A 23,214-nucleotide genomic window follows, 5' to 3' on the forward strand; every position below is an offset into this window, starting at 1 on the left:
GAATATATTTGCATAACTAAAAATATCAGGAAATAGGAAATAGATTTAAGCATAAATAGAAGAAAAAGAACAGAAGCTAGAGTAATACTTTCTATATGATGGCTACACCAATATTAAAATTACTATCTATTTTCCCATAGTGACAAATATTAAATAGAATAAAACTATGCAATTCTATTATAACTGACAGATCAGAAAAAGAGAAATGTAAAAGCATATTGCACATACCATGTGAAGAGTAATAAAAAATCATGCAGTTAAAAGGGTAGTGGTACAAAGGTCATGTCATAATAATAAAGAACATATTCAGTAAAAAATAATGTTTCAAATCTGCATGCATGTGCTGTCAAAGTTAGAAATTATAGTCAGAGTAATAAGTAAATGACAAATCTAAATTTCAGTAGGAACATTCATGACTACTGCTAGAGGTTGTAATATCACTCAATAATTCCAAGAAATTCAAAAGCCATGTATAAATATACAACCCATCTAAGAAAAATTATAAATCTATAATTGATATGGTCCTGGCACAAAGGATTGCTATACTCTCCTTTTTTTTTGATACGTAGGTTAACAAAGTGATTTACATATTACAGACCTATTTACTTAACCTTAAAAAAGTTATATGAATTAAGAATATTCTGAGATATTCTTAATTAATTGTAAAGCATTTCTCAATATTATATTAAAATATTAATATAGGACTTTAATAACTATTAAAACTAGAATGTTAAGTAAATATTACAACCATAAAAGTTTTAAACATTATTCTTTTTGGGGGGAGAGTTTGGGCCACACCTAGTGATTCTCAGTTGTTACTCCTGGCTATGCACTCAGAAATTGGTCCTGGCTTGGGGGACCATATGGGACTTCGTGGGATCAAACCACTGTCCGTCCTAGGTTAGCCATGTGCAAGCAAACTCCCTACCACTTGTGCCACTGCTCCGGCCCCTATTCATTTTGTATTAATAATTTTCACAGCACAAGTAAAACTTGTAATGAACACACAGTTTTCCAATGTGCAGTGATGATTCTACAAAGACAACATAAAGGGCAACGTATAATGTCCTCAAAAATGTCATCAAGTTGCATTTTACTAAGAATTGTTTTCCATTTCCAATAATGAAGTTTGATTTTGGTTACTCATAAAGAGTTGTTCACCTAGACAAGCTTGGTAGATAATAAAATGGACACAAATAGGATTTAGAATATTTAAAATATAATTAAAAATTAATTTTCATAACTGTTTGCAAGAAGTAGCTTGTCAGAATGTGTAATGGTAGTTAGAGATATTGTATAACAGGTAAAGAGCTGGTTTTGAACCTGGCAGGCCATATATGGATGCCTACACCCCAATGAGCCCCTGAGCCATCAAGATTGACCCTGATAACAAATTTATAAGTAAGCCCTGAGCATTATTATGTTCAAACAATCACAAGTATATAGGTCACTATGTCGTGATTTTAATTTTGTTTATTTCCAGATGTGCTTCTCCCTTAAGTTGTTTCATGTAACAATTTTAAGCTATCAATTTGATTAATATATTTTCCTATATTCTGTAATAAAAGGTTTAATATTTTGCTTATTTAAGTCTCAATAATTTATTTTAATATATATTTTCATGCAAATATGTGTTTATTTAATATGCTATACTTCATTATTCTCTCCGTAAATTTTAATGCCTGAAGTTTGTCAAATATAAGGTGTGAATCTAACTAATCATATTCTTTTGTATGTGTGTGTTTTGATTTGGGGTAACACTCTCAGGGACTATTCTTGGCTCTATCTTCAAGAATTACACCTGGAAAATTTTTGGTATTCTAGGGGCTGCTGGGATTTGAACCTTTGTTGACTATGCGTAAGGCACACCCTACCCTCTATTGCTCTAAGTGCTACTTTTCATTTTATTGAGACTGTCATATATAATATGACTGTAAAGAAAATGAATAATAATTTTGTAAATAGATGTTAGGACTTTTCTAGTGATTTATGTTATATTCTAATTAGTATTCGTTGTTTTAATATAAAACTGTTGGGTCTTGCACATTTCTACTTGTTCTTTTATATGGCTTGCCTGTTAAAAATTATGTGACTATCAGCTCAAATGTTTGATATTTAAACCTAGATAATTGATAAAGAATAATAGACACTGTATACAGAATTTCTGTGAAAGAGTGCTGCATGTCTTTTACCTCTGTTTATATATATGTTTATATATATATATTATATATATATTTACAAGGCTATTTGAAAATATATTCAGATTTGGCTATGAACAGTTGAATAATTAATATTAATATTAATTTTTATGTACATAATTCTCTGTAAAACTTATATATGCATGTATATGGCATTTGCAAGAGTATATGAAAGTTTATTAGAGTTGATTCTGTGCAGTTGAGTAGATATAAAATTATTTTCCACAAAGGATCAAACTGTATAGAATATTCCTTTTGAAATGCTAAGAGTATGACTAACTGAACTAGGTCATTTCAGGTAATCTTGGTAACTTAGAATATTATATATTTATATCACTTTTGGGGAAACTTTATGTAACAGATTTTAAAATATAAAGACTTTTCTAATAATACTGCATTGTAATAGTGATTATATCCAGATAATGGAGAAGGAATACTAAATTATATTATTCATGAAAATTTTCTACAGAGTAAATTTAGAAATAACACATTTCAACCCTTCAGTGCATTCCTAAATTTAGCCCACTACATTTTAGAGGTAGAGAAAAATCCAAGATAAATACAGTGTTGGAATCAAATGAAATCCTTAACAATGCCTGTAATGAAAGATAAAATTACACTTTGGAAAAGGGGGGGTTGGCATTGAGAGGAGGCACATGAGATTGAAAACACTAAATTTAGATGAGGAAGAAACAGCTAGATCGCTGACCCAGAAGAACTGAACACTAAATATATTTCTTCATTCACAATGGAGAAACATGTGGCTTAAAAAAAAATCACAGCTCAATTGTCCTCCTCCATAAAAACTCTTTCCAAAAGTAGAAAATGAAACTGCTTGATTATAATAAAAATGTGAAGACAAAGAGTTTTGCAAAGAAAATGGATTAGGGCTTTGGATAAAATTGGGTAATGTCAGTGGAATATATTCAAGAAAGGAACAACCTTTTTAACACTCAGTGAAAAATATCTCATTTACCTTTTATTATTTTACTATTACTATTATTATTAAGGTTCTGAATTTAGGTCTCTAGGGTATAAAATATTTCCATAAAACATTTCAAGTAAGTGAAAACTCTGTGAGCCAGGTGTTACTGACAAAAATATATTTATTGACTAGGCAATAGAGGAATAAAATTTATGTGTGTGTGTGTGTGTGTGTGTGTGTGTGTGTGTGTAGGGCAGGAGTGTAGTGTGAGGTTCATTGAGGTCACACTCAGCATTGCTCAGAGTTTACTCCTGAATTAAGTTGCATGTGAGTTAAAGGCCTTATGCACAGTCATATAATGTCAGTCGTATAATATTTATTATTATTATTATTATTATTATGATACTCTTAAGAGAGTGCTTAATTTTAAGATCAAATACAGGCAGAGTATCCCTACTATTTGGCTTAATGATTGATTCAGCAATGACACTTTTTAACTTGCTTTTTTCTAAGGGTTCAATATAAAAAAATTAACATATGTAGTTGAACAATAAAGAAAATAAGAAAAACTTCAAAAATGTTAACCCTTAACAGTTCTGTCAATCTAAGAAAGAATTTATGAATGGGAAGTATTAAAATATGTCCTAGCAGAATTCATCTTATTTTAGGAGCAAAGGCAAATTTGGAAACAGTGATTATATTTCTCCAGCTCTTAGCATTACTTTGGAATTCAAGCAGCCAAATCCCATGCTATCTTGTACCCTATGGCACAAGAGCTATGCTAATTGAATGTTCCAAATGGAGAGTTTTAGAGCTTCCACTTACTTGGAAATAAATCAAAACTAAATTCTCCACCCCTAGAGATATTTTAAGAATTTGATCTTACAAAAAACTTTTTCAAAGAATCTGATGGTATTATTCTTGTTGAATATTTATACATTGTTTTAAAAGTATTTTATGTAGAAAAATTGGAAATTCTGCAGGCACATAAATATCAATAATATATATATGTATATATATATATATTGGAGTAGCAAATAGTCAACTATATATATGTATGTATGTATATAATATATATATATGTTGTTGACTCTTCATTTGCTACTCCAATTTGAATCAATTACTTGCACTGGATTTCTATGTATGATGCTATTGAGTTGCAAAACAGAGACCTCTAGGAGTTTTGTATTATGATGGTATTGCTATATACTTTGAACAGTTTCATTTTCATGATACTTTATTAATTTGCAACGTTCTTAATGTTTTCTTTATTCTACTATTTTTTTGTCTTTTTTTAAACCACACCCGGCTATGCTCAGGGGCTATTCCTAGCTTTGCTCAGGACGCCTTCCTGGCATGCACGGGGGCCATGTGGGACCGCGTGCAAGGCAAGCGCCCTAATCGCTGTTCTATCGCGCCGGCCCCATCTACTAACTATTTCAATAAAGATAAATAATAATTTTCACTTTCAAATTATAGTAATGTATCCTGTTAAGACATGTGCTAAAGGACAGAGATTAATATAGTTCATGAATGTTCCCAAATTTCCTGAGGCTTGAATCATATAGAGATGGGACTTCCAAAATGAAAACAAAGAAGTTCCAATATTATAGTCCATTTTAACAGTATAAAGGGTACGCATTTTTTTAGATCTGTTTTCATTCTCTGAGGTGTCATTTCACACATATAGAGACTTCTTTAATGCCCATTTATCAAATAAATTAAAAAGTCACTACATTTTAGTGGGACTATGCATAAATAACTGAAAACTAGTTATAACTGAAAAAATAACTGAGAACTATCTATAACTCTGACACGAATATGCAGAATTATCACTGAGATAGGTATTCAGGTAACTACTTAAATTTAAGATAGATAATTTATTAAAACACAGTGTCAGTAAATTATAGTATAAAGAACATTATAAGTGGCACATATAAGGATAGTTTTATAAATATATGCAAGATGAAGACAGATGAGATCTGTAAGGAATACTCTTGAAGGATTAAAGTTTATGAGGAATGGAGCAATTTTAAGGGCAGTAGAGATGGTGAAAGGTTAAAATGCATGTCACGTGCATTGCTGACTCCATTTGCTGATTCCTGGTTCTCTTTAGCTATGTTCTCAAAACAAATCCAGGTGTGCGCCTTGAGACACAGCTAGGAAAAGAACAAGATCACAACTAAGTGTGGCTTAAAAACAGCAAAAAAATCCCACCGACTTTTTTTTTTAATAATATATGTATTTAAGCACCAGGCTTATAGTGCAGCATTCACACCACCAATGCCCCATTTCCCTCCTCCCTCACCCCCGCCTTTGTTCAAGATAGGCATTCTTATTCTCTCACTTATTGACATTGTCATGATAGTTGTTATTGGAGTTATTTCTCTAACTTCATGCATGACTCTTGTGGTAAGCTTCATATGTGGACCAGCCCTTACAGCCCTCATCTCTATTGTTTCTAGGTATTATTACAATACTGTCTTTTATTTTTCTTAAACCCCACAGATGAGTGAGACTACTGTGTCTATCTAACTTCCTCTGACGCATTTCACTCAGCATAATAGTTTCCATGTGCAAGCATGTATAGGAAAATTTTATGACTTCTTTTTTCCTGACAACTGCATAGTATTCCATTGTGTATATATTCCACAGTTTCTTTAGCAACTTATCTGTTGTTGGGCAACTGGGTAGTTTTTATTCTTGTTATTGTAAATAGCACTGCAATGAATATAGGCATGCAGAGGGCTTTTCTGTATTATATTTTTGTGCTCCTATGGTAAAAACAAGTTATTTTTAATAATGTAGGCTTATTGTTTTAAATTGCTACATAAGTTTCATATAATAAAATACATATTATTGATGAAAGAGACAAAATCATTTTATTGGTAGGCATATTGCATGCATTCACAGGTATAAAGTGATGCAAAAGTAGTTGTCCTATGTGCATTAGAATTTAGATGCAAATATTTTAACACAAAATAGTGAGTGCTTAGGCTACTTAAGGAAAACTCATGACTTGTTTTTTAATAATATCTTTCTTTAAAAATCATGATCACAAACATGATTGTAGTTGGGTTTTAGTCATAAAAAGGACAACCCCCTTCACCAGTGCAACATTCCCATCACCAATGCCCTCCACCATTATTCGTAAGAAAAGCAGAATTGGCCCTTGGAAAGATGGTGATAATTCTGTAAAGTTTATCAGGGTGCAGTGACAAACTTTATTTCTTAAGTGATGAGTCACTCTTTTCTGGCTCCTGGGATAATATTTATATGAAATGAGTTTCTATTTGAAAATCTGTTTTTAGACAGATAAGGTAAGTACAGGAAAAGTGTCTCCCTGCATTTTCTGTTCTTCAGGTTCCTACAGTTCAGAACAATATGGCAAAGTTGCATATTTTAGGTGTCATATTCTAAACTCCTACAGCTATTTTAGGGTGCCATATTCTGCTCCTTTTACTATGTATACGTAGACAATTAGTCATAAGAATAAAACAGGAATTTGAAGAAATAAAGACATCACCGGATAAAGGAAGAATTCCTAATGGTGTCAAATACTGTATAGAGAGAATAAACTAAATTAAACTTTCCTGAGCTGTCGATTATAGCTCACTGATAAGATATCTGCTTCTTAGAAATAAATCTAGAATGAGTAGAGCTTGTGCATTAGAGCAAATTGAAACTTCCCTAAAGAATGCTGGAATATCTAGATTAAAATGTTAAAGTCATATAATTTAAATCATCAGTTAACTGTGCATATGAAGAGGATTAGTAAGAACAACATCCCATAGAGCAAATGCAGCTTAGAAATGAATGGACAATTTCAGTCCTTTATTCCCCAGGGGAAGAACTACTATGGGTAGAATTTAGAAAGTAAGAATGTCATTTGACCAGACAGTTCCCTGCTGGCTGACTGAGTTCCCAGCAAATCTTACTGGTGTGCATGGCTGGAGTGATAAAATTGGATATTTGACAATCTTCCAGCACAGAGTGGCTTTCTCCTAGAGGATATTTGCAGAAAACTGGCTGCTTTTGAAATATACAACTGTGATGATAGATTTTCTAAAGTGGTTTGTAATCTTTATCTCAAGATATTCAGAAAGCACAGGACTTCCAAGGACAAGGAGCAGAAAATAAAACCAAAAGCAACTCAGAAGACAAATATGTAAACTGACAATAACCGTTTACAAACATAATCCACATTTCCATCCAGGATTTTTCATTGGCTGGTCTCTAGGTTCTTAGTATCTAGAACAAAGGAAAAAAGAGAGGCACACTAGTTTCTTTGAAAGAGCAAATTGCACTTCTTAAAGCACAGCAGGCTGAGCAGTGTAGTTGAAAGCCTAAAGATTATGTCAGGACCTTTATATTATGGACTGGAGGGCTGATAAAATTGGGGTTGGTGACTGGGAAACCTAGGTAGGCTATTCTAGGAACTTTGGTGATTTTTAATTCTATCTTAATTCACATAACACAGATTGTGTGACAGAATTCCCAAGAGCAACTGGAAGTCTCAGTTTCTCTGCTTTCACATTGCTAACTGATGGAATACAGAAAATATACCCATCCCAGTAACTGAACAGGCCTGGCAGTTGGTGGTTTTTCTATTGTCCTGGTTTCCTATGTAACTTGCCCCACATATGCTTGAGCTTTAGCACAGTCTAGGATGATGTATCCTGATATGTAACCTGTTTCTCTCATGCAGATTTTTAAGTGAATGGACCAAAATATAACAACACATTAATCTGTGAATAGCAACATGAATTGCCCTCAGTCACTTAAGTATAAGTCAGCTTTCAATGGAAACCCGTTAGACCATTATGCAGCAATAACAACAAGCCAGAATAAAAACAAATTACCAAAAATGCAGCCAGATCCTAATTAAGTAATTTTCTAATTGAAACTGAAACTGAGTTGCCTTCCTTAAGTCACTATAACAAATTATTTTCTGTAGAAGACAGGATCGTCCAGAATGTGCCTTTCATATGTCTATGAGCATAATACATTTTTTGACCTTCTTTTAATTTTATACCTTGGAAATTTATATTTTTATAACATGACATTAGCAGGTTCAAAAACAAAATAAGAAGATGCAATGTCTAAGTCTAAAGAAAAATCTATAAGGACACTAAAAACTTAATGACCTCTATTATTTTGAGTAAACTATTTTCTTGCCCAATTGGTTGGTGAATTTGTTATTATAACTCTACAATAAACTTTCCACAGTTTTTGTATATTTGCTACAGGTTATTAGCTATTTCTTAAAGTTTATATTGGTAACAGCAGTGGAGAATTCGCAGTTGTAGCAAGAAAACTCTAGAATGCTTCAAATGTGCCATCATTGTTTGCATATATATGACTCTATATGTGTGTTATTGTTATCTATATAAGATTGTTAACGGAAGACTACAGAGCAATCACAAAAATATTTCACCTTTCAAATATGGTCTTCAAATTTGGTTTTGAGGGCCACACCTAGAAGTGCTCAGAGATTCATCTTGGCTTTGTATCTGGGATCACTCATGATGGGACTTGGGAGACCACATGGATGTCCATGGTTGAGCAAAGACTGAAGACATTCTAGTCAAGTGCTCTACCCGTTGTATAATAGCTTCAATTCTCACATGCCAATTGTTTAATGGAGAAATTATAAACTAAATGTAGAAGGACAAATGATTTTATTCACTTAAGACTATTATTTTTAATGAGCATTGGCTTATTAAGGATTATTAAAATTATTACATTTCTCTATGAAGTTTTAAAACTTAATGTGTCGGGCCCGGAGAGATAGCGTTTGCCTTTCTAGCAGCTGATCCAGGACCAAAGGTGGTTGGTTTGAATCCCGGTGTCCCATATGGTCCCCGTGCCTGCCAGGAGCTATTTCTGAGCAGACAGCCAGGAGTAACCCCTGAGCACTGTCGGGTGTGGCCCAAAAACCAAAAAAAAAAAAAAAAAAAAAACCCTTAATGTGTCAAAATAGTGGTTTAGGTTTATATTGTTTTAATAAAGTAATTGCAATTTGCATATAAGTAGAATACAGCCTCTTCATAATAATTCTCCTATACCACTGTTGGAGAACTTAAAAATCTAGTCAGGCCTTGAAGAACGTAAGCTGCCATACATAATGTTGTTAATGTCCATAGTACTTTTAGAATCCAAATTTCATTGACAAATTCTCCACTATAAGGGTGTATTTTTACAATATCCTTGAGTACCAAAATCAAAATTTGTGTAAATATATTAATGAGAATTACAAACAGCGAAATATAGACCCCCCAACCCTAGTCCTCTGTATTATGTGATTATTCTGATGAGATATTTCTGGTAACATGGTAAGTCATAATTCTGTCTCTGATTTTTCTCAGTCCATCAGAATGAAAAGGCTGCATACTTAACAACTTAACAAGCTATTGAGTCTCTTAAGGTACTCTGAAGTATTTCCTCAAATGCAAATAGAAGACTAAGGCATTTCACTCCATACCCAAGTCAGAAAATCTGAAGAGTTACTAGTTATCACAGAGGGATTATGCCAAAATTATTTTTGCAACAGGGAGATGCAAAAATGGTGTGTGTGTGTTTTTTTTTTAAATTTCTGGATAGACAGAGAAGAATGGCTTAAAACTTTGTCTTCTCTTTTAAATGCAAAGATGGAAAAATCTATCTGACACACTCTTGCTGGGACACCAAACTGGTTGCTGTGAGAAACAAGAGCAGAAAGTTGGGGGCTGAAAACATGTGTGTATAGCCTCCTCAAAAACTCAACTGTTAGCACTTCTAACTGTCCTCTGTTTCCTCCATCACAGATGTCATAAAGTTAAACCACAGCTTTTGCCAACTAAATACTGTATATATGTTATGCTTATATGATAATAAAATTAATGATATTGCAAAATGATATATAGCAACATAAACTACATTTTTGTCTGAAAGTAACATCTGGTTAAGTAAAAAAATTACAATCACAACAGTTTTGTATGGTATGTGACTCATTTTCATGTTAAAAAATGCATTTTATAATTTTATTATAAAGGAAAGAAAAAAGATGATAAACTTTGGACAAAATGAGATAAAACAAATTTAGCAAAAATGTTAAATAAAATAGCATTTTATTGGTCTCAGTTTATATATCAGGATGAGACCAGACCTTTAGATTCTTTTTATGATTTTAAGATGTCTTAAGATAGAGTGTATGAGAGAGAGACATGCATACACACATACAGAGAGAGAGATTTATTACTGACTAGATCATGAAGTTAAGAAGAACTAGTAAATCGAGGTCTTTGAGTCGTGCTTTTATTGAAACTGATAATATGGAGGTATACAGGATTTCAAACCTTTATCTTTATTATTAAATTCAAATAATAAAATCAGAAATATGAAGTCCTGGGAAGAGAGACAGAATATTCAAAATGAAAACCACCAATCCCAAGAGACTAGCTATCTAAATTGAGCAGATTTGTAAAGCAAAGGACCTTTGGTTGGATGACACTCTTATCCAGTGCTACACAAGTCTTTAACTTACCCTCTTTGAAGTACATGCCTGTTCACTAGGATGCTTTAATATCTAGATTGATTCACAGACTTGTATTACAAAAAAGAAAATTTGACTTTGAGATCTTCTTGCAATACAGTGACACATTTCAGTCAAAAGTTTATTATGTTCCTTACATTTTAGTTTGGCTTTCATTTATTCAAGTTTTAATTAATTTACAATTAATTAAGAAGAGTCTATTGATGCATAATGAATTGCAAAGGTTGTGTATCTGTAGTATGTAATGAAGATGAGAATTCATTATTTCTAAATTATGAATCATATGCTTGTTTAATAAATAGAGTCAAATGGGGTTATATTTGTTATGCATGCTTGAACTGAAGCCGAATTTGTTTTCATTATTGGGGTTAATGAGTAAAAGCTAGGTATCAGTGTATTTCTGGAGAGATGTCTTAAAGAGGCCACCAAAATGAAAGGGAACACAGGTGACTTCCTATTCAATACAGGTAATGCACTATCTCTTTTTTTTTTTAATGCATAATTTTTTTTATTTAAACACCTTGATTACATACATGATTGTGTTTGGGTTTCAGTCATAAAAGGAACACCACCCATCACCAGTGCAACATTCCCATCACCCAAGTCCCAAATCTCCCTCCTCCCCACCCAACCCCCGCCTGTACCCTAAACAGGCTCTACATTTCCCTCATACATTCTCAATATTAGGACAGTTCAAAATGTAGTTATTTCTCTAACTAAACTCATCACTCTTTGTGGTGAGCTTCCTGAGGTGAGCTGGAACTTCCAGCTCTTTTCTCTTTTGTGTCTGAAAATTATTATTACAATTTCATTTTTCTTAAAACCCATAGATGAGTGAGACCATTCTGCGTTTTTCTCTCTCTCTTTGACTTATTTCACTCAGCATAATAGATTCCATGTACATCCATGTATAGGAAAATTTCATGACTTCATCTCTCCTGACAGCTGCATAATATTCCATTGTGTATATGTACCACAGTTTCTTTAGCCATTCGTCTGTTGAAGGGCATCTTGGTTGTTTCCAGAGTCTTGCTATGGTAAATAGAGCTGCAATGAATATAGGTGTAAGGAAGGGGTTTTTGTATTGTATTTTTGTGTTCCTAGGGTATATTCCTAGGAGTGGTATAGCTGGATCGTATGGGAGCTCGATTTCCAGTTTTTGGAGGAATCTCCATATCACTTTCCATAAAGGTTGAACTAGACAGCATTCCCACCAGCAGTGGATAAGAGTTCCTTTCTCTCCACATCCCCGCCAACACTGTTTATTCTCATTTTTTGTGATGTGTGCCATTCTCTGGGGTGTGAGGTGGTATCTCATCGTTGTTTTGATTTGCATCTCCCTGATGATTAGTGATGTGGAACATTTTTTCATGTGTCTTTTGGCCATGCGTATTTCTTCTTTGTCAAAGTGTCTGTTCATTTCTTCTCCCCATTTTTTGATGGGGTTAGATGTTTTTTTCTTGTAAAGTTCTGTCAGTGCCTTGTATATTTTGGAGATTAGCCCCTTATCTGATGGGTATTGGGTGAATAGTTTCTCCCACTCAGTGGGTGGCTCTTGTATCCTGGGCACTATTTCCTTTGAGGTGCAGAAGCTTCTCAGCTTAATATATTCCCATCTGTTAATCTCTGCTTTCACTTGCTTGGAGAGTGCAGTTTCCTCCTTGAAGATGCCTGTAATGTCCTGGAGTGTTTTGCCTATGTGCTGTTCTATATATCTTATGGTTTTGGGGCTGATATCGAGGTCTTTAATCCATTTGGATTTTACCTTTGTACATGATGTTAGCTGGGGGTCTAAGTTCAATTTTTTGCAAGTGGCTATCCAATTGTGCCAACACCACTTGTTGAAGAGGCTTTCCCTGCTCCATTTAGGATTTCCTGCTCCTTTATCAAAAATTAGATGGTTGTATCTCTGGGGAACATTTTCTGAGTATTCAAGCCTATTCCACTGATCTGAGGACCTATCCTTATTCCAATACCATGCTGTTTTGATAACCGTTGCTTTGTAGTACAGTTTAAAGTTGGGAAAAGTAATTCCTCCCATATTCTTTTTCCCAATGATTGCTTTAGCTATTCGAGGGTGTTTATTGTTCCAAATGAATTTCAAAAGTGTCTGATCCACTTCTTTGAAGAATGTCATGGGTATCTTTAGAGGGATGGCATTAAATCTGTATAATGCCTTGGGGAGTATTGACATTTTGATGATGTTAATCCTGCCAATCCATGAGCAGGGTATGCGTTTCCATTTCCGTGTGTCCTCTCTTATTTCTTGGAGCAGAGTTTTATAGTTTTCTCTGTATAGGTCCTTCACATATTTAGTCAAGTTGATTCCAAGATACTTGAGTTTGTGTGGCACTATTGTGAATGGGGTTGTTTTCTTAATGTCCATTTCATCCTTATTACTATTGGTATATAGAAAGGCCATTGATTTTTGTGTGTTAATTTTGTAGCCTGCCACCTTGCTATATGAGTCTATTGTTTCTAGAAGCTTTTTGGTAGAGTCTTTAGGGTTTTCTAAGTAGAGTATCATGTCATCTGCAAACAGTGAGAGCTTGACTTCTTCCTTTCCTATCTGGATTCCCTTGATATCCTTTTCTTGCCTAATCGCTATAGCAAGTACTTCCAGTGCTATGTTGAATAGGAGTGGTGAGAGAGGACAGCCTTGTCTTGTGCCAGAATTTAGAGGGAAGGCTTTCAGTTTTTCTCCATTGAGGATAATATTTGCCACTGGCTTGTGGTAGATGGCCTTCACTATATTGAGAAAGGTTCCCTCCATTCCCATCTTGCTGAGAGTTTTGATCAAGAATGGGTGTTGGACCTTATCAAATGCTTTCTCTGCATCTATTGATATGATCATGTGGTTTTTATTTTTCTTGTTATTGATGTTGTGTATTATGTTGATAGATTTACGGATGTTAAACCAGCCTTGCATTCCTGGGATGAAACCTACTTGATCGTAGTGGATGATCTTCTTAACGAGGCATTGAATCCTATTTGCCAGGATTTTGTTGAGGATCTTTGCATCTGCATTCATCAGTGATATTGGTCTGTAATTTTCTTTTTTGGTAGCGTCTCTGTCTGGTTTAGGTATCAAGGTGATGTTGGCTTCATAAAAGCTATTTGGAAGTGTTTCTGTTTGTTCAATTTCATGAAAGAGTCTTGCCAAGATTGGCAGTAGTTCCTCTTGGAAAGTTTGATAGAATTCATTAGTGAATCCATCTGGACCTGGGCTTTTGTTTTTCGGCAGACATTTGATTACTGTTTTAGTTTCATCAATGGTGATGGGGGTGTTTAGATATGCTACATCCTCTTCCTTCAACCGTGGAAGATTATAAGAGTCCAAGAATTTATCCATTTCTTCCAGGTTCTCATTTTTAGTGGCGTAGAGTTTTTCAAAGTAGTTTCTGATTACCCTTTGAATCTCTGTCATATCAGTAGTGATCTCTCCTTTTTCATTCCTGATACGAGTTATCAAGTTTCTCTCTCTCTCTTTCTTTGTTAGGTTTGCCAGTGGTCTATCAATCTTGTTTATTTTTTCAAAGAACCAACTTCTGCTTTTGTTGATCTTTCGGATTGTTTTTTGAGTTTCCACTTCGTTGATTTCTGCTCTCAGCTTTGTTATTTCCTTCTGTCTTCCTATTCCTGGGTCCTTTTGTTGAGCATTTTCTAGTTCTATTAGCTGTGTCATTAAGCTACTCAGGTAAGCTCCTTCTTCCTTCCTGATGTGTGCTTGCAAAGCTTTAAATTTTCCTCTCAGTACTGCTTTTGCTGTGTCCCATAGGTTCTGAGAGTTTGTGTCTTTATTGTCATTTGTTTCCAGGAACCTTTTTATTTCCTCCTTGATTTCATCTCGGACCCACTGGTTATTGAGCATGAGGCTGTTTAACTTCCAGGTGTTAAAGTGTTTCTTCTGAGTCCCTTTGGAGTTCACAAATAATTTATTGTGGTCAGCGAAGGTAGTCTGCAAAATTTCTATTCTCTTGATCTTATGGAGGTATGTTTTATGTGCCAGCATGTAGTCTATCCTGGAGAATGTCCCATGTACATTGGAGAAGAATGTGTATCCAGGTTTCTGGGGATGGAGTGTCCTATATATATCCACTAGGCCTCTTTCTTCCATTTCTCTCCTCAGGTCTAGTATATTCTTGTTGGGTTTCAGTCTGGTTGACCTGTCCAGTGTTGACAAGGCCGTGTTAAGGTCCCCCACAATTATTGTGTTGTTGTTGATATTATTTTTCAGATTTGTCAACAGTTGTATTAAATATTTTGCTGGCCCCTCATTCGGTGCATATATGTTTAGGAGAGTGAATTCTTCCTGCTCTACGTACCCCTTGATTAATATAAAATGTCCGTCTTTGTCCCTTACAACCTTCCTGAGTATAAAGTTTGCATTATCTGATATTAGTATGGCCACTCCAGCTTTTTTATGGGTGTTGTTTGCTTGGATAACTTTTCTCCAGCCTTTTATTTTGAGTCTATGTTTGTTCTGACTATTCAGGTGCGTTTCTTGTAGGCAGCAGAAGGTTGGATTGAGTTTTTTGATCCATTTAGCCACTCTGTGTCTCTTAACTGGTGCATTTAGTCCATTGACGTTGAGAGAAAGAATTGTCCTGGGATTTAACGCCATCTTTATTTCAAAATTTGGTGTGTCTTTTGGGTAGTCTTGTCTTAGATTAGGTCTTTCAGTTTTTCTCTTAAGACTGGTTTTGTGTCTGTGAAGTTTCTGAGCTGTTTTTTGTCTGTGAAACGATGTATTCTTCCATCAAACCGGAAAGTGAGTTTTGCTGGGTATAGTATTCTGGGTGAAGCATTCATTTCATTCAGTCTTGTCACAATATCCCACCACTGCTTTCTAGCATTGAGCGTTTCTGGTGACAGGTCTGCTGTAAATCTCAGGGAAGCTTGCTTGAACATGATTTCCCCTTTTGATCTTGCTGTTTTCAGAATTCTGTCTCTATCTGTGGGATTTGTCATTGTGACTAGGATGTGTCTTGGGGTGGTTTTTCTGGGGTCTCTTTTGGTTGGTACTCTTCGGGCATGCAGGATTTGATCACATATATTCTTTAGCTCTGGAAGTTTCTCTTTAATGATGTTCTTGACCGTTGATTCTTCCTGGAAATTTTCTTCCTGGGTCTCTGGGACTCCAATGATTCTTAAGTTGTTTCTGTTGATCTTATCATAGACTTCTATTTTCGTCTGTTCCCATTCTTTGACTAATTTTTCCATTGTCTGCTCATTTGCTTTAAGTTTTTTGTCCAATCTCTCCTGCTGTATGGAATTGTTATGTATCTCATCTTCCACAGCACCAAGTCTATTCTCAGCTTCTGATACCCTGTCCCAGAGCTTATCCATTTTGTCATTCACTTCGTTTACTGACTTTTTCAGTCCTGTTAGTTGACATGTTATTTCAGTTTGGAGTTTTGTCATTTCTGCCTTCATATTTTCTTGGTTCTTATTAGTGTTCTGTTCAACTCGATCTATGGTTTCTTGGAGTCTGTTGAGCACCTTCCATATTGCTAGTCTAAAGTCCTTATCTGAGAGGTTGATTAGTTGTTCAGTCATTATCTGGTCCTCAGAATTGTCATCTTCATTCTCTATGTCTGATGCTGGCCTGCGTTGTTTCCCCATTGTCACACTTGTATTGTGGGTTTTTCTACGTGTTGTGGTGGTATTCATTGTCTATATGATGTAGGCAGCACACTCCTCTGGCTCCTCCCTTTCTGGATGGGCTGACTTGCCTCTAAGGGAGGGGAGTCCTCCGTGGATGAAGCCTCACACTGGGTCAAATCTTAGGCCCAAGCATGCAACAGAGAAGACAGTCCAGAGAGAAATGTTTGCTTCTGTGATATAGCGCCGTTCTTAGTGTGATTTTTCCTTCTTGTTGCAATGGAGTTCTTTCCTTAGAAAGAGTGCACGGCCGCGTAGCGAAGCGGAGCGGCCGTGCTCCTCTGAGCCTCTTTTTGCCCCACTCGCAAGAGTTTCACACAAGAGGACAGTAGACAGACATAGACAGGTCACACTCACAGTCTTTCACAGCTGAGCCCCACTGGGCCGGTGTACTTTCGCGGATTTTCCCCGCCTGGTGTCACACACAGGGAGCCAGCTTTTGCAAATGTTAGCCGGTTTTTATGCTCTGAAGTCCCTCCCTGAAAATGGCGTCTGGGCGAGCGAGGTTTCTGGAGGCTCTTTTTGCCCCACTCGCAATAGTTTCACGCAAGAGGACAGTAGACAGACATAGACAGGTCACACTCACAGTCTTTCACAGCTGAGCCCCACTGGGCCGGTGTACTTTTGCGGATTTTCCCCGCCTGGTGTCACACACAGGGAGCCAGCTTTTGCAAAGGTTAGCCGGTTTTTATGCTCTGAAGTCCCTCCCTGAAAATGGCGTCTGGGCGAGCAAGGTTTCTGGAGGCTCTTTTTGCCCCACTCGCAAGAGTTTCACGCAAGAGGACAGTAGACAGACATAGACAGGTCACACTCACAGTCTTTCACAGCTGAGCCCCACTGGGCCGGTGTACTTTCGCGGATTTTCCCCGCCTGGTGTCACACACAGGGAGCCAGCTTTTGCAAAGGTTAGCCAGTTTTTATGCTCTACTATCTCTTATAATAAGGAATCCATCAAGCTGCACTCAAGGCATTCTCTCTCTCGGACAGCTGTTGACTTGTTTTACCCATCTGGAGCCTTGTATACAGGGATGTAAAGAAACTAGAAACTTACTTTTTCAAGATAGAGGGAAGGGACTCAAGAAGTCTCAAAACATATATCAGGTTTTTGTCTCCACTGCAGACATCTTCATCTCTTTCAGAATGAGGTACAGAGAGCATTAATATAAGACAAAAGGATTTGTTGAGACCAGTTATTAAAAGATCCGACCTATTGGTTGACTGATAAACCTAAAAGAGTGTAAAACTTGCTGAATTTTGAAATATCCTTTCATAGGGTGAGTATAATAATGACAAAGATATTCATTGAGGGCTTAGTCTTGATGGCACTGCGTCTTGAAGGCATATAGGGACCACAGGTTTATGTCATATCATAGAGGTAATGGATAAGTGATTAATATGTATGTCCACCTTAGTGAAGGAAAAAAAAGTAAATTTAAGGTCAGAAAAATCTTCATTGAATACACTAATAAATAACTGAAAATAATTTCTCTGAGTTCACTCATAAAAATCTCTTATTCCCAAAAGAATCACTAGAAAGTCATTCCTAATTGGTTTCATTCTTTCTGACCCCAAATATGTGCAAGATTGAAAATATATCATAGAACTTATTTCCTGGGAAGAAATAATGCATATATAAGCTAAAGATTTAATACAAAATCTGAAGCATAAATGACATGAGATTTTAAAACTCATTTTATTTATTTACTAATTAAAATGACAATGTAGGTACCTGGGATAATTCAATGGTAGAGTGTCTGCCTGTAAGTTTGATGCTGTAACTTAAACTTAAATACTCTACACCCCCCACATTCTGATGCTATTGTGCTTTAGCATCTTCACAGCAATGTGCTCATTCTAGCATGATCAATGTTAGTGTGTTTGTACATCAATTCCAATGTGCAACCTTCAGGTACCACCGCAAGTAAAGTGTAAGTTAACTCTAGAACAGATGTATGTAACCCTCAGTTATTATGATAGTGCAAAAAAAATCAACAGTGAGAAGAACAAAATAAAAGTGAGCTTATTTTTATTTGAAGAGACATTGCTGTTGTTTCTCTTATAATATTGTGGATACCAAAGGCTAAAAATACTACCTCTTTGTCTGTGGAAATCAAAAGCATATTGTTGTAATCTTTGCAAATCCTATTTACAGTATTCCATATAAACTCTTGCTTAATGTTCAGAACCATTTTGAGAGTTGATGTACCCATTTCACTCCTGTTCAGAAAGGAGAGGTTAATTAACTTGACCTGAGTTAAGCAGATGGTACACAGCTGGGATTTAATTCTAGATCCCTATAGAACTGTTGATGATAAATGTATTTGCAACCATTTTTGTATTAGACAGCTATTATTCAACGAATGAGAAGTTCACTTCTATGATTTCAAAATATTTTTTAGACTGTGTGAAATTTACATTTTAGAATAAAATAGGATGAAAACTTCAAAATTTGCTTTAGACAGACTGCTTCTAAAAACAGACTAGGAATGACAAAAATTTGTGTTATTGCTCTCATTATTATTTTTCGAGGTTCTGAGTCAAAGGAAGGGTTAGATCCTTGAGGTTCTAGGTCAAAGGAAGAGTTATGATTAAATCATGCTGTGTGTATATGTGTTCTTTGTTGTTTATTTCATAAATAGGTAAGAGGAATGCTAATTTGGAAGCCTGTTTTTCCTTCTTCAAGAAATAAAGAAGATATCTTTAAAACTGGCCTGGTGATTTAGAAGAATTTTACAAAAGGGATTAGGAAAAAAATCATAGAATATTGGAAATTATAAATAAGGATGGATATATAATAGATGGGATATGAAAGCATTAAGATAAAATAAAGAAAAATGTTAAAATTTGTATATCTTAGGGATGGAAGTTATTTAAATATATGGGTCACATGAAATAATTTCTGATTTTCTCTTAATTTGCTGTTATTTTCAAATCTAGGTTAAGGATTTAATGAAATAAACTTTAAAACTAGGTTTTCCAAGCCTGGTTGCCTCACAGTTATTATCTGGGAAGCTAATGCTAAAAAAATGCTAATGCTAGGCATCTTAAGATGTCATGATTCAGACTAATTTGGGATGTGAAGAGAAATCCACCCCCTGACTATAATTAGATGCTGATTACACAGAAATTTTATTTATGTTATTTACATATCCTCATGTACATTTTTGTTTCTATTTCTTATAATATGCAGTTTCAATTTTTATTTTTTTTAATTTAAGATCCAAACATATTCTACTTTATGCTCTGTTACTGCAGACCTTTGTCCAGCTTTTATTATAAAAGGAGAATAAGTTCAAGGTATTGTTTGTATTTCACAATTACATTAATACTTACGTATTAACACCTAGCCATTTTCAGTTTCATTACATTTTCCAAATGTGAAAAATAAATTTAAGCGTCTAATCAAAATAATCTCCCCTTTTTAAGTTGTTAACAGAACTTCAATTCTGTTACTTGTATGGTGATGACGCTCTTTCAGAAGTAAGAAGCAATAAGAATTGGTTGATGAATAAAATACATATGACAATATTAGTCCATTTATTTTTGCTAGTGTTATCTCAAACTGTATTTAACCATCTTCTTTTGGTAGGAAAGCAGTAGTAGCAATGTGGTTGCATAGACTTTGTTCAGGATTAATTCCTGTTTCTTTACTGAGGTACCACTCCAGGAAATTCTAGAAGAACAACTGTGGTGCCAGGGATCAAATCTAGCTAACTGCATACAAATACCCTAACCTCTGTAGTTAGTATATAACACTTCTACTATTTTTATGGCCTTTTACCAAAGTCTAATTAATAGGATATATTCAGTAATCTTCAGGGAGTTTTGACAAAATATTTAATTCCGTACCAAAGAAACTAAAAATGGTTGATGATTTCCTTTAATGACTTTTTAATAAAATGTATAAATTTTATGACCCTAAGAGTTGGAGATATTTGTCTTCACCCAGACAATGAAGTCACAAAGCAGAAAGATGCAAAGTGCTGCAATTTTCAGGAGCATAATCTGATCAGTGAGGCAAATTCATTCTGCCAATCTCTGAACTTTTTATCACACACAATCACATGTTTCATTATTCACATTAATGTGAGTCAGGTATAACTTGATTGCTGCTGCTATGTTGATTTATACCTTTCTTTTTCCTAGTCAGGTATAAAATCCTTAATTCTTATTCATAATTCTGAAGCCACAGGGCACAGCTCAGATCACTCATGTACCTCATGCCTTCCTTAGTCTTTATTGCAGCACTGCAGCGTCAACACGCTCACCTGACAGTTCGTATCCCCGAGGATCTCAGCACTTCCACCCAGTGATTTCAGCCTGGGTTGCTTAAATTTTCTTCAAGATGACTCGCTTTGTAAAAAGAAGATTCCTGGTGGTTTCCATATGTGCTGATTAAAATGAGCAGCAGACCAAGGTAAGTTTATTAAAAAACAGCAAGAATTGTAGCAGAGTAGAGAAAGGCCAACAGTAGGAAGCAGCATAAAATTAAAATTACAACTTAACCAAGCTGTGCTGTCAGAATCCTGTGATTTCTGTCCCTTAATGCCAGTGTGGAAATGGGAGGCAGCTGAGGTGGAAAATATTATATCTGGGGTCTGGAGACCCAGAGAGGCAAAATATTTCCTGGCCAGAAGAAATTAGTTCAGTTCACTAGGCCCTGTATGCAAGATGCTGGGGGTGGCGAGAGAGCAAGAGACTAGAGAGCTGATTAAGAAGATCCATCATTGCCCTGCTTGTGGAACTCACACTGTTGTGGGAAAAATGTCCCTGCACAATCAGTAAAATTCAACGCAGAAATGGAGCCAACTCAAATTACACACTAAGTTCCAGGCTAAGTACCAATGTGTGTCCTGATAGGAAGATGTGAGACTTTATCAAAACTAATTCATTTCAAGGCTTCAACAGCATCCAAATTAGAGGATAAAAGAAAATTTGGAAACTTGGCAAATGCGTAGTTGGAGAAGCTCAAACATAACAGCGCATGATAACTAGTCTGCATGTATATCTTGGTTTAGTAAATGTCAGTGTATGTCATAGAAAGCAAGGAAATCATATAAAAATCATGACAAATAACCCAGAAGTACATTATCCTAGAGTTACAACATAAAAGAGAAAGGCTATTTGGAGTATCAGAGTACACCCACATTGCATAATTGATTGTTACAAATATCATATTATAATAATTAAGTGTTGATGATGATGCTTCAAAGGATGTAAAGCAATCTATGACTTGGATTTTGTCATATAACTTTGTCAAAGACCTGACCATACGTCAAAGGCCGCATTTCTGTTATTTGCTGAGCATATGTTCCAGGAAATTTTCTTTGTAAAAAACCAATTTTCTATTTTCTGCAACTACCACTGCAGGATAAAGAAAAAAAGTGCCTGTTGATATTCTCAGCAGTAATTTACATTTTCACACAGTGTGGGAATCAATAGGGCCTTTTGAAAGCCCAAAGCTACTACTATTTCCATTGGTTCATTTGGTCACCCCATAGGGCCAGGCTGCAGGTTATTCAACACAAGTTCTTTTTTTTAAATATAATATTTATTTTAATTATAATGGCTTACACATCATTGACGATAATATTTTAGGTACATAGTAACATAAAAACAGGGGAATTCCCATCACCGAATTGTCCTCCCTCCACCTCTGCTCCCGTCCTACCTCCCATAACCTCCTCCCTCATCCCTGGGGCTGCTAGAATAAGTGGTCCCCTCTGTGCCTAGCTTACTACTTAGAGGTCCTAACACCTGTTTGGTCTTGGTCCCTCCCTTATTTCCCGCTCTAATTGGGAGGCGGGACTAGATAATTCAAGTTATGTGGTTTTGTTTGAAGAAGAGAAAGGTACTAAACTATGGAAAACAATAAAATACGCCAAAAATGGGCAGAGTCCTTCTGGAGGCTCTCATCCTCGGTTTGAGAGACGAGGGGGAAAAGGAGGGTGAAACACCACACCAGTACAAAAAGAAGTGTCAAGTAAAATATCCAGTGAGCACTCCAACAATAAAGATAAGCACCACATAGAGGTATTGGTCTTGAGATAAAAAACATGGCAGAGCACATAAAGGAAGAAAAGAAAAGAAGAAAAAAAACAAATATAGATGGAGACAACAACTTCAATTACACACCAAAACAAAGAAATTGACAAAAGCTAGATAAATAACTAAAAAATGAAATTGTTTTGTGCTTTTTTGCCTTTTTTTTTTCTTTTTTCTTCCCTCCTGTACAGGCACAATAAATAATGGGGTCATTCGAAAAGGAATTCCCTCGGCCTAAGAGATACAGGGTTTCTGCGCCCTTGAAGTATATTGTCATGGGATTAACTATAGACTCCTGTCAGGTTCATTTACTCTCCTCTTGGTGCTTTTGTGGTGTATGGAAGACTTCTGCTCTGTCCTGGGTGATAAAATCAGACCTCTGTACCTAGAGATCTCGGTTTCTGCACAGGTCAGGGATTGGAACTTATGATGAAGTCTTTTCTTTGTGGTTCTCAAAGTTCTATTCCCTCAGTCAACACAAGTTCTTACATCATTGCTTGGAGACATTCTAAGACTAAGATGATACCAACCCAAAGCAGAGGTACCATGTTTGAGAACCTCAAAGAGCAAGCTCAGAGCAACCAGTATATAGAATTTCTTCTCTTCAAAAAATATTATGTACTCAGTAACTTGGAGAAATGAACTTTCATAATCTAGCATGGACATATAATTCTCCTGTATGCAGAGAAAGAAACCATTTGTGGGAGATTGGCTTGCTGAGAAATGAGCTCCAAATGTGGACTGCAACCATCAACTACCAATGCATCAGTGTGAGAGTAACTGCCCCCTGTGGAATGATTGTCTCAGTCCTGAGTCACAGATATCCCTGAAGGTAGAATAGGTTATGC

The sequence above is a fragment of the Suncus etruscus genome, chromosome 8 (genome assembly GCF_024139225.1).
Source record: "Suncus etruscus isolate mSunEtr1 chromosome 8, mSunEtr1.pri.cur, whole genome shotgun sequence".
In the NCBI taxonomy this organism is placed as follows: Eukaryota; Metazoa; Chordata; class Mammalia; order Eulipotyphla; family Soricidae; genus Suncus; species Suncus etruscus.